Here is a 12561-nt window from a genome sequence, read left to right as displayed (position 1 = left end):
AACTCAAGATTGTATAGCAAATTCAACCAAATAAGTCACTGCAGTAAAATGAGATTAATAAAACACTACAAATAACATGCAGTGTTTGTCAGTTTGGAATTTAAAAACTTAACCCAACAAACTACTAAACAAATCATGTAATTATAAATACACAGATAGGTTGTAAGGACAAGGAGGAGAAAAATGTACCGTAAAATAATAATCATGTTAGCTGAAATGATGTATCAGTATCTCAGAAACAAGACCTCAAGATAAGAAGTATATCATCTGACATAACAAGAGCATTTATAAAGATTATAAAAGGAAATTTATCAAATAGGCCTAACATTCCCGAACATAAGTGAATTTAATATCAGAGCTTTGGAATACATGAAGCAAATATCAATAGAACTAAGAAGTAAATAGTTATAATTGTGGAGTAGTTAACACTGACCTCCTCTATTGAAATGTGAATTGAACAATAAAAATCCCTGAAAATTAAAAGCACAGTCAATCAACATAAAATAATTAAGACTATAGATTGCAGTACCAAATGGGATATAGTTTTCATGCACTGCTGGTGAGAATGGAAGCTGGCACAACCGGTGTAGAAAACAGGTTTTTAAGTTAAAAACTTAAATATACACCAGCCATATGAGCCAGCAATTCTATTCTCAGATATTTGCTCCAGATGAATAAAATTACACGTCCATGCAAAGATATTTATCAGAATGTTTAAAGCAGATTTATTTAAAATAGCCCAAATGACTACAAATCAAATGCCTAGCAACAATTCAATGTATTAAGCGTGGTACATCCACGGGGTGTAATCGTGCTCAGTAGTAAAAATAAATGAACTATTGATGCACAAAGTAATATCCCCAATAGTTATGCTGAATGAAAGAAGCTTGACAAAAGATAATTCAGATTGTATGTTTCCATCTGTATATAATTCTAGAAAATTCAAACCTATTACAATGACAGAAAACAGGTAAGTTCTTGAGAGATCATGGAGCTGGAGGAGAAGAAGAAGCAGGGAATACCAAGGGTCTTAAGAGAAAATCCAGAGAAGGCAATGGGACCCCACTCCAGTACTTTTGCCTGGAGAATCCCATGGATGGCGGAGCCTGGTGGGCTGCAGTCCATGGGGTCGCGAAGAGTCGGACACGACTGAGCGACTTCACTTTCACTTCTCACTTTCATGCATTGGAGAAGGAAATGGCAACCTACTCCAGTGTTCTTGCCTGGAGAATCCCAGGGACGGGGGAGCCTGGTGGCTGCTGTCTATGGGGTCACACAGAGTCGGACACGACTGAAGTGACTTAGCATAGCGTAAGAGAAAATCGAGAAGTGATGGCTTTATTATCTTGACTGTGATGATGGTCTCACAGAAGTATAAATATGCCAAAGAAACCCACATCAATTTGAATATGTGTGGTTTGTTCTGTCAGTTATCCCTCACTGAAAGTGAAAGTGAAACTGAAGCCGCTCAGTCGTGTCCGACTCTTTGCTACCCTATGGACTGTAGCCTACCAGGCTCCGCGGTCCATGGGATTTTCCAGGCAAGAATGCTGGAGTGGGCTGCCATTTCCTTCTCCAAGGGATCTTATTACTGCTGCTAAAAAAATCTGATTTCAATGCTACTCTCTCAAATCTTCCTACCTTTTCCTCCCGACCATTGCATCCAGAAGTCTGTTCTTTTGCACTCAAACATATGCATTAGGGCTTCCCTGCTGGCTCAGACAGTAAAGAATAAACGAGCAATACAGGAGACCCGGGTTCAATCCCTGGGTGGGGAAGATCTCCACTCTCCCCTTACCCCACTGTGTCCAAAAGTCTGTCCTTTTGCACTGAAACATGTGCATTACCGTATGTAAAGTTCCAGTGGGAATTTGTTATATGAGGCAGGGAACCCAAAGCCTGTGTGTTCTGTGACAATGTAGAGGGATGGGACTGGGGAGGCTTCAACATGTTAGTAGTTTGACAAAAAAAGTGTGGGGTTTTAAAAGAAGATATTGTGCTAGATTAGAAGATGTTTAAGACACAAGAACAAGTGTAAAGTGAGGTCATTGTCTAGACCTTGATTTGTATAAACACATTCTTATCCTTACATTTTTATGAATCTGTAATATTTAATATGAATTGGTTATTAGGTGATAAATAAAAATATTGCTAATTTTGCTAGTTGTCGTTTTTCTGGTCAAGAACTGATCATTTTTGGTCCTCCTGATAGTTAATATTCTTAAAATTGGTTAATGAGTATTTGTGCTGCATTTTCAACTGTATTTAAAACATATTTTCAATGATAAAAATAACAATGATTTATTTTATATTTGTAAAATCAATATGATGCTCAGAAAGTATTAAATATTTTAGTACCAGCAGTTGATGAAAATATACAGAACTCCGTAATAAGTTAATGAAATTAAAAATTGGGCAACCACTAAATGGGCATACCAGATGGCTCAAAGGTAAAGAATTCACCTGCAGTGCAGGAGACACAAAAGACTCTGGTTTGATCTCTTCATTGGGAATATTTCCTAGAGAAGGAAATGGCAACCTTCTCCAATATTCTTGCCTGGAAAATTCCATGGACACAGGACCCTGGTAGACTACAGTCCACAGGGTCACGAAGGATCAGACACAACTGAGCACATACATGGACATGATGAAGATAATTTGTCCAAATTTAGTATATATTTAAAAGCTAGTTTAATCTATAATCTAACAGCTATTTTCTTTACCACTTTATATCTCAAAAAATTTTTTAAATTTGTCCACTTAGAGGCAAATATAAACGAATTATGTAGGAAAAAATGTATAAAGAATTGAAGTTCAAATTAAGGGACCATATGCTACCAAATGTTTCAAAATTATAAGATGATACATTATAAATTATTCTCATAAATTGGCTTTCTAAACTAAGTCTAGGAAAATAAAAATAATACACAGAATTTATTATGATAGTTACGATGATAGGAGAAAGAGAAACCTGTTTAAGTTGAAGTTTAGAAATATCTGTGGCATTTTTCTCCTCTGATACAACCTAAAGCTATCAAAGCATAATATCCATTAAACCTGAATGACTGTTCTACCTTATGTTATTTTTTCAGCTTAAGCATATGACGGAAATATTTAAAAGTTAAGTTATCACTATTTCATGCATCTGTATCATAACAAAACAGATAGGAATACAATACCCTGTCATATGAAACAGTAAAAAAATAGAATGAAATGGTGGCAGTAAGCATATTTGAATGATGAACTATTGTGGATTTGTTTGCTATCTTCCATATTTCAAATTTCCTATAGTGGTCATACATTTAAGGGGAAGGGAAAAATTGTTGCAAATAATGGTCCTTTTTTGATTGAAGAGTGTTGGCAGCTGTCAGCGGTGTCAGATGAGAGATACCCAGAGCTGAGTTCAGGCTAATAAGGAAGACTGTTATCAATTAATATGTCTGAAATGGGCCCTAGAGAAATAGCCAGTGACATTTCTGACCTACGTCGGCAATCCTGGTTTTATTTTCCAATCAAGTGAATACAGGGATATAAATCTGTATAATATTTCTTTCTTTGTTAAATTTTTATTTTTGATTGGAGGATAACTGCTTTACAGTGTTGTGTTGGTTTCTGCTGTACAACAAAATGTATCAGCTATAAGTATACATATACTTATATCTATCCCCCCTTATATACAGTATATACATACACTGTATATTATATGTATATAATTATTATTATATTTATATAATAATTATATATTATTACAATTATACTATATACAGTATAAAATACTGTCTATATTATACAGTATGTGTATATATACTTATATTATCCCTCCATGCATAATATGTCAATATAGAGAAAACATGCCATTACTCTGAATCATATTAGCTTGTTTGGATTTAATATCAGTTCCAGTATCTAGACATATATGTAAATATTAAATAAAACGTATAGTATAGTATTTTTCAAAATATATAATATATTAAAATAAGGTGGCATTGATATTAACACAATATTATCTAATAAAGTTATTAATATTTGAACAACAATATTATTATAAGCATCAATATAATATATCCAAGTAGAATCACATGATTTTAATATAGAAAAGTGTATTTCATATAATATATTATACTCACACATGAAGGGATGTCTATTGAGAAATTTTAAGTGATCTACATAATAGCAAATAGAAGTAGGATTGTATATCTAATTTTAAGGTCATAGAGTCTACATTATACTTTGCATTTTCCTGAATAGAAGAAAGGAAATGCATAGATTTCTGACATTGTGTATGACATCTGTCTTGGGTAGTTCATGTTCTTAAAGCTGAATAAAGTTCTTTAAATTGCATTTTAACTTTTGGACCAGTCTTGAAACTAGACATAATAAAATGTTTTCTATTATCTCCTTTTAGACCATCATTTTCCCTCTTACTCTAAAGATTCTTGAGGTCACAAAGCAGAGAAAGAATAAGTCAGAATGATGGATTTGGTGGCTGTGTAGGGGAAGATAAAAGTTGGAGCTGAGGAAGTGTGGATCAGATAAATATAGAAACTTAATCCTATTTGTGATCTCTTAAAAATCAAGGGAAACTTGGCAGTATCTTAGAGTGACATTATAAATAAAGGCTTTTAAATGGCTTTCTCAGAACTGCTAATAGGAATATAATAAGAAATGAGTGGATATAGCTTGCAGATATAAGTGAGAAGGAAGACAATTTTTGAACCAAAAATTATAATTAAGCATGTGTTAACTCTTTCTTAAGAGAGTTAGAATGTAAAATACCTTTTTTTTTGTTCTGTTTATGAATTCTCATTAGACTTATATTTTACTCATTTACTGTGGAATTGAGAGTGTATGCTACAGATGAAGCAATGTAGTGGCTGAAACCGCCTAAGCCCTCTTTGACATTATAGCCTTCTCCAACACTACTTGTGCGGTATCCTAAAATGTAGAGTCAATTCATTCCTGGGCTGGCTGTTGTGAACTCTGTTTTGGAGCAGCAGGGAGGGGAGTCCATGGGTTCACAAAGAGTCAGACACAGCTGAACGACTTTCACTCACTTTCGGGGAGGGCTGTGGATTAATGAGCCCCATGTGAAGGCTGTGCATTGATAGGATTGAAAATGCCCATGCAAAATATTCCACAATGGGAAGATACAAATTTCAGTTGATGAAATACACATTGGCAAAATCTCATTTAAAAAAACCTGGTATCTCACCTTTTCTTTCCCTTCCACAAGCTTCCAAAATGGGATTCATTCTTATAACTTCAAGGCTAAATCTTTGTATAACTCTCTACTGAAGGTTCACGTAAACTCCTTTTGGACTATATTCCTCACTACATGTTGCCAATGCAATTAGTATGTATAAAACTTAACTATGTCTTTACCAGTTTTGTAATCCAATTTTAATTTAGCTATTGCAGGTTCACTGGCTATTTCTCATATGTATTTTCTTGTGTGATTGCCGTCAAAAAACTTTATTTTCTGAAATTTTTTTCATATAACATTCTCATGAAAACATGTAATATAAATGAATAAAACAGTGCTCTATTTTTAATACCTAAAAAGATATTCTAATACAGTATTTCAGGAGATAAACTCATATATACTTCTCTATATTTTTCTATCATTGTATAATTTCAAAACACTGGAAAAATCCCAGAATACCTTGTATTTAATTATTTGGAGAAGATATAAAAAATTGCTCTCATAGATGACAAAGAAACAAGTGAATGAAAAATAAGTTTCAAAATTCATGTTGGTGGTGGTTTAGTTGCTAAGTTGTGTCCAACTTTTGTGAGGCCATGGACGGTAGCCTGCCAGGCTCCTCTGTCCATGGGATTCTCCAGGCAAGAACACTGGAGTGGGTTGCCATTCCCTTCTCCAGCAGATCTTCCCAACCCAGGAATCAAACCCAGGTCTCCTGCATTTCAGGCAGATTCTTTACCAACTGAGCTACCAGGGAAGCCTGAAATTCATGTTAACATAATGCTATTCAGCTACTAAATCTTATGCTGTAAAGGCACTTAATGAAATGAAAATATGGTGCAACACTTTGCTAGGTGAAAGAAAGAAATTACGTAGAAAATGATTCCATTAATTTGACCTTAAATGTAGACAAATTCAGAGAAGAAAGCCTGGAAGACTATGCCCTCAAATGCAAATAGAAATCATCTCTGAATTGAGGAATTATAAATGGAGTAAAAGAATATGCATTTCTATTTTTTAGTATTAATATTTATTTAGTTTATACAGATATACACCTAGTTTTATAATGAATTATGAAGCTATTTTACATAAAGTAAGGTTATGTAGCACCATATTGAAGATCAAGAGTTTACTATTTCCTGAGTGAGGTGATTCTCCCAAATATGTTGAAACGCAATGTTCTAAGTCCGCTCAGTGGGGTTAAGAGCGCCACCTGTGGAGCAAAGATGTCTATGACAAGATCAGCCCCACCACCCACTGCTGTGTGACTGGGCAATACCTGCTCTGCTATTCTCGCCTGGGAAATCCCACGGGCAGAGGAACCTGGGGACCTTCAGTCCATGGGATCACAAAGAGCCGCACACGACTGAGCGACTAACACTACATACCTCAGTTTTGTCATATGAAAAATGACAATGAAAATAAGGCATATCACTTGGGATTGTTATCTTGATTAAATGAGTCAATGTACACAGAATACTGTCTGATGCACACTATATGTTATGTAAGTATTTTAAAGTAATTCTATAAAAATAGCAACTTATACCTGGGTAGTAAATACCTAATGATTTCTTTATTTCTAAACTTTGAAGTAGTCAACTACTATTATTTCTGCAAACTTCATGCACATATAAAAACTTATAAATGACTATTGCAAACATAGTGTAGGATACATTGTCCTAATGTATGTGTTCTACAAGTATTTTCAAAGGATTTGAATATCATTATTTTTTCCAAGAATGCTAAGTGACTATGACAGATAAACATTGTCATGCTTGAAGCAATGTGTGATATTGGATGGGCATATACAGGCTGAAAATGATCCCACTGTGACTCAGAACAATTATGTTTTCAAAGAAGACTAATTATGACTTAAGGGATGAAAAATACGATAATCTATGCACTTATACAGTTTGTTACTGAATCTAATTACAAATTGTCTTTTCTATGACCTCTTCCTGGTTATATAAAGATAATTATTCCATCTGTGAAAACTTATAAAATATAATGTATTCTGAAAGGCTTGTGTAAAGCTGAAACTAAGCTCAACTTAGCCAGCTCCTCAAAGAGACAAGCAGATGGCAGTTAATACAATGCCTCTGTCTTCAGAAAACCACTGAGGAGGCTTGGCCAAAATAGCATACCAAAAGACATACTTTGCAATGGTCAGGAAGTTCCAAAGCTTAAAAAAATAAACTCTTAAAGTCCTAGTTTCTAAAATGCTACTTAAAAATAAGATAACATATTTCCCTTTATTAATTTAAAGAAGCAAATCTAATGTTTCATATTAGGATCTAAAGGTGTGAAGCGAGCAAGTTCTATAAAACCTTAGGGCTGGACAGGCAGTAAAATGAGGCTCTGGGGGATGTGAGTGGTAATATTATCACAGAGGAAGTAGTTTGAAATCCTTTTCCTTTTTCTTTTTTAATTTGACAGATCTTTTTATAAAAGAAAAACAAGGAATGCCTCTTAACAACTCCCCTTATTCCATAAGCAACTTTATCATTCCTTATAGGATGGGTGGGGGAAGGTTACTGACTGCGCCTTGAAGTTCATTTTTTCCAAGGTTGTGGAACTGCCTCAATATACCTTTCAGAAGATACTCTGCACTTGTGTGAATCTATTTAAAGCTTCTCTACTTACTTAAATGGGCTTCCCTGGTGGCTCAGTCAGTAAAGAATCTGCCTGCAATGCAGGAGACTGGGGTTCGATCCCTGGGTCAGAAGGTCCCCTGGAGAAGGAAATGACAACCCACTCCAGTATTCTTGCCAGGAAAATCCCATGGACAGAGAACTCTGGAGGGTTTCAGTCCACGGGGTCACAAGAGAAACTAAACCACAACCACCACTTACTTAAATGCAGAAGCAAGGATATTAATAATATAAAAGTGTTAAGTTCTTGAACTATTTCAGTTGAAGTATCTTGGGGACTCTATTATTACCTACTGTAGTGTTTCCCAGCTCAATGTCTTCCTTCAGATTTATATTTATTTATTTTAACCATTAGTTAATATGAGATCAGTTTTCAAGAAATAATTTTAATTCTCTAAGAGTGCTGAAAGGCATCTGCAATTCCAGGACTTTGAAATGTTTGTTCTGTTTCTCCCATCCACCATGACAGTTTGTTGCCCAATTGAAGGCTTCAGTGTATTCCAACAGTCAGGTCAATCACAGTTACAAGAAATAGATAATATGAATGAGGACCACAATGAATAATATGCAAACAGGATTAACAAAACTTGATGGCTAACTGGAATTCAAAAGAGATTAGGTCAGTTTGGAAATACTGAGGTTGAGATTTCTGCAAAAATTATAGGCAAAGGTTTTGAGTAGCATGAGGTGATTCCAGTCTCAGAGACCATTGTAATTGTCCACAAGGTATCTTCCCTTTCACCCTGTTTCTAAGAAAAGCCTACCTTTAGTTCTGTAGGATTTCCTTAACCATCTCTAACATCTAAATAATTAGTAAGCAGAAATGGCTGTGACTGGCATGTGAAATAAGAGAGCAAAAAAGGAACTAAAATCTTTTGATTGCTATGGTAGACATTATCATATCTTACCAGTATCCCTACCACAATTGCAGAAGCTCTATACAATCAGCAAAAACAAGACCAGGAGCTGACTGTGGCTCAGATCATGAACTCATTGCCAAATTCAGACTGAAATTGAAGAAAGTAGGGAAAACCACTAGATCATGCAGGTATGACCTAAGTCAAATCCTTTATGATTATACAGGGGAAGTGAGAAATAGATTTAAGGGACTAGATCTGATAGACAGAGCACCTGATGAACTATGGACAGAGGTTCGTAACACTGTACAGGAGACAGGGATCAAGACCATCCCTATGGAAAAGAAATGCAAGAAAGCAAGGTCTGAGGAGGCCTTACAAATAGCTGTGAAAAGAAGAGAAGTGAAAAGCAAAGGAGAAAAGGAAAGATATAAGCATCTGAATGCAGAGTTCCAAAGAATAGCAAGGAGAGATAAGAAAACCTTCCTCAAGATCAATGCAAAGAAACAGAGGAAAACAACAGAATGGGAAAGACTAGGGATCTCTTCAAGAAAATCAGAGATACCAAGGGAATATTTCATGCACAGATGGGCTCGATAAAGGACAGAAATGATATGGACCTAACAGAAGTAGAATATTGAGAAGAGGTAGCAAGAATACACAGAAAAAATGTACAAAAAAGATCTTCACAACTCAGATAATCACGATGGTGTGATCACTGACCTAGAGCCAGACATCCTGGAATGTGAAGTCAAGTGGGCCTTTGAAAGCATCACTACAAATAAAGCTAGTGGAGCTGATGTTATTCCAGTTGAGCTATCCTGAAAGATGATGCTGTGAAAATGCTGCACTCAATATGCCAGCAAATTTGGAAAACTCAGCAGTGGCCACAGGACTGGAAAAGGTCAGTTTTCATTCCAATCCCAAAGAAAGGCAATGCCAAAGAATGCCCAAACTACCGCACAATTGCACTCATCTCACACACTAGTAAAGTAATGCTCAAAATTCTCCAAGCCAGGCTTCAGCAATACATGAACCGTAAACTTCCAGATGTTCAAGCTAGTTTTAGAAAAGGCAGAGGAACCAGAGATCAGATTGCCAACATCCACTGGATCATCAAAAAAAGCAAGAGAGTTCCAGAAAAACATCTATTTCTGCTTTATTGGTAAGACAAAGCCTTTGACTGTGTGGATCACAATAAACTGTGGAAAATTCTGAAAGAGATAGGAATACTAGACCACCTGACCTGCCTCTTGAGAAACCTATATGCAGGTCAGGAAGCAACAGTTAGAACTGGACATGGAACAACAAACTGGTTCCAAATAGGAAAAGGAGTATGTCAAGGCTGTATATTGTCACACTTCTTATTTAACTTATATGTAGAGTACATCATGAAAAACGCTGAGCTGGAAGAAGCACAAGCTGGAATCAAGATTGCCAGGAGAAATATCAATAACCTCAGATATGCAGAGGACACCACCCTTATGGCAGAAAGTGAAGAACTAAAAAGCCTCTTGATGAAAGTGAAAGAGGAGAGTGAAAAAGTTGGCTTAAAGCTCAACATTCAGAAAACGAAGATCATGGCATTTGGTCCCATCACTTCATGGGAAATTGATGGGGAAACAGTGGAAACAGTGTCAGACTTTATTTTTTTGGACTCCAGAATCACTTCAGATGGTGATTGCAACCATGAAATTAAAAGACGTTTGCTCCTTGGAAGGAAAGTTATGACCAACCTAGATAGCATATTCAAAAGCAGAGACATTACTTTGCCAACAAAGGTCTGTCTAAGTCAAGGCTATTGTTTTTCCAGTGGCCATGTATGGATATGAGAGTTAGACTGTGAAGAAAGCTGAGTGCCGAAGAATTGATGCTTTTGAACTATGGTGTTGGAGAAGACTCTTGAGAGTCCCCTGGACTACAATGAGATCCAACCAGTCCATCCTAAAGGAGACCAGTCCTGGGTGTTCTTTGGAAGGACTGATGCTGAGGCTGAAACTCCAATACTTTGGCCACCTCACGCAAAAAGTTGACTCATTGGAAAAGACCCTGATGCTGGGAGGGATTGGGGGCAGGAGGAGAAGGGGACGACAGAGGATGAGATGGCTGGATGGGATCACCAACTCGATGGACATGAGTTTGAGTGAACTCTGGGAGTTGGTGATGGACAGGGAGGCCTGGCATGCTGCGATTCATGGGGTCACAAAGAGTCGGACATGACTGAGTGACTGAACTGAACTGAACTGATGCATTTTATTTTGTTAATGAAATATAAGTAGAAACCATACATCTGTGTTTCAGAACAGAAGCAGTAAAAGACATTTGAATAGTTCTCTTGTCTTTATCTTTCCTTTCTTGGGCAACCAGATGCTGTAGTATGAGAGGATGGAGTTTCAGTCAAGCTTGAGACAATGAGTGACTGTACCGCCCACTGACTCAAGCATCTGTGGTATGAGATTGCTGAGAACTTGGTTACCTAGCTTAGCACCCCAATAAAATCACCAACTAGATTCTTAACACCATAGGAGGTACTCCCTGTATTTTCCAGTTAATATTCCTTTAATTCAATACTAATTATTAACTCCCATTTAAAAAGAGAAGAAAGATGAAAGTGAGCTTATAGAAAGTAATGAGAGAAAGGAGGTCACAGAGGCCAGCTATAGATAATAGCTGGAATAAAGACTTGTCAGAGTAACAGAAGAGATAAAAATGCCTAACCTAAAAGGATACAAGAAGTTGAATAGGGTCAGAGATGGAGAGAAATATGATGTGCCCAGGGACAAGTGTATTTGCATATTAATTTCAAAAACATTATTTCAAATAGCTGCCCAAGTTAAGTAATTTCCAAGATATTAAGCGTAGTCAAACGGGCCACAAATCTCCATAGCCTGTATAATTCAGTTAACTTCTTCTGCATTATATCAAATCTTCGTTTCTCTAGTTCAGTTCAGTCCTCATTTTTCTGGGATATTTTCTCCACAATATTAGGTCCTGAATTAATTCCTCTGCCATTTCTTCAGTATTTTTAAAGCATATGCTTAAAATATTTTATACTGAGTATGTTTTTATTTGGGATTTCCTCATGTATCTGGTGCATTCTGATTTGGGTAAAACTCTCAAGCATTTAATACCAGGATATTCTACATGCATGGCTGCAATCTATAAAATACTAAAATCAGCTTGGGGTATTCCATTAAAAACAAAAACTTAAAAGGAAACTTCATTTCATCAAAGTTATAATGAATGACTTTTAAACTTAAGGTTAGCTAGGATAATGAATTTCCTGGAATATAACAGATTTTAGTCTTCCCCCCTCCCTCTCCCCCCTCCAGGGGGTATATAATATATATCTTTACTTTCTGAGATAATTTAATTAAGGTATTAATTTTTCTGTTTGGAGCTATATTTGATATAGATATATAGATAGATAGACGGATGTTCCCTCTGGTACCATTTCTATGATCTGAGGTGGCAAGCAGAAAATATTTCTTTGTTGGCTGTTTATATTCTATGATATTAATTAACATTTAAAACAGGAAAAATAGACATAAAATTTTACTGTAAATAATTAAATATTTTACTATTGATTTTACTTTATGTATGATTACAAAGATGAAAGGTAGTTGAGAGCAGCATATACAAAAAGAAATATATAACTAAAGATAAATCTACATTCATACATTCATAAAATAGTGGTGGGTCTAAAATTTTCAAAAAGAAAGTGCACCTATCCATGAACTATTCCCAATTATACGTTGTATATCAAATCCCAAGTCTCAAACACACACAAAAACTTGTTACACACACAAAAATTTGTTACACACACACAAAACACACACAAACACTCACA

At 35.8% G+C, this 12561-nt stretch overlaps 1 protein-coding gene across 1 annotated transcript in view; it reads right to left on the bottom strand.

Moving 5' to 3' along the window:
- The window catches only part of CDH19 (cadherin 19), an 82722-nt gene that overhangs the window by 60443 nt on the left and 9718 nt on the right, over positions 1 to 12561 (bottom strand). The window lies entirely within an intron of this gene.

The sequence above is a fragment of the Bos mutus genome, chromosome 24, assembly GCF_027580195.1.
Source record: "Bos mutus isolate GX-2022 chromosome 24, NWIPB_WYAK_1.1, whole genome shotgun sequence".
Classification (NCBI taxonomy): domain Eukaryota; kingdom Metazoa; phylum Chordata; class Mammalia; order Artiodactyla; family Bovidae; genus Bos; species Bos mutus.
This window is presented reverse-complemented; position numbering and strand designations above follow the sequence as displayed.